The sequence below is a fragment of the Zerene cesonia genome, chromosome 3 (assembly GCF_012273895.1).
Source record: "Zerene cesonia ecotype Mississippi chromosome 3, Zerene_cesonia_1.1, whole genome shotgun sequence".
NCBI lineage: Eukaryota > Metazoa > Arthropoda > Insecta > Lepidoptera > Pieridae > Zerene > Zerene cesonia.
Window position 1 is genome coordinate 1171519 of NC_052104.1, and position 1078 is coordinate 1172596.

A 1078-nucleotide genomic window follows, 5' to 3' on the forward strand; every position below is an offset into this window, starting at 1 on the left:
TAATTTCAGTTAATGTAAGAATAACTGCACAAGGATATTGGTAAATGACTTGATCTGAGTTGAATTATATTTTTATATATATATCGTGCAAATTTATAAACTTGTATATTTTTATCTTTTCAATCAATAATCGACATGTACAATTAATTTCTTTTTCTTTTGCAAATTTATCAATAAAACCAATTTTAAACATTCATATTGGTGTCGTGTTTATTTGCCTCCTGCTCGTGCATTCAATTCTCAGCAGTCAGCGGTGGCTATCGCGTATGAGCATATGAGTCAGCCGTTCCCCCTCCACTTACGATCAATTGCTTTGGAATTTTAATGGAATCGAATTAATGAAACACATTTTTCATCTACATCTATTTATTCATTTGCCGTGTGTAAAAAAAGTTATCATAGATCGTGTTATTAAAAACTAGACTACATTATTATTGATAAATAAATGGCAGTGTGTGTGGCGGGCGTATGTCGACATTCTAGTAACATAAGAATTGACACAGTCCAATGAAAATGAACACAATACGCCTTATTGACTATGACCTATAAAACAAGCGATCTAATTATAATGTTACAAACACAGTGTTGGATTACGTTATTCAAAATTATTAGAAATGACGCATCCCATGAGGTGTAACAAGGTCTCATACATAGATCGAGCTCACCATGAGACGCGTCTCACCCAACAGACTAGAAATGTTATAATCGATAATTCTATAGTATTATAAATACGTGTGCATATTCAAAACATTAGGAATGCACAATATTTTATTTTTACAAAACGCTGAAAAATTTCGAATATAAACTAGTTCGGGAACTTAACACAGCACTATCAATAATACGCTGTTATCAACTCAATTTACTTTGCGATAACACAATTATTATGTTGATAAGTTACGTAAAAAATTTCATAAAAAATACTGATTTTTTGGAATCTACAGGCTTACATCGTAAAACATTTATAAACCATACTCATAAGGTTAAATAACACGGAACGTTGAAACCCGTGTATCCACTAATTTTCCTGTGACACATAATACATAACAGGTACTTATAATCTAATGAATACATTTAGATC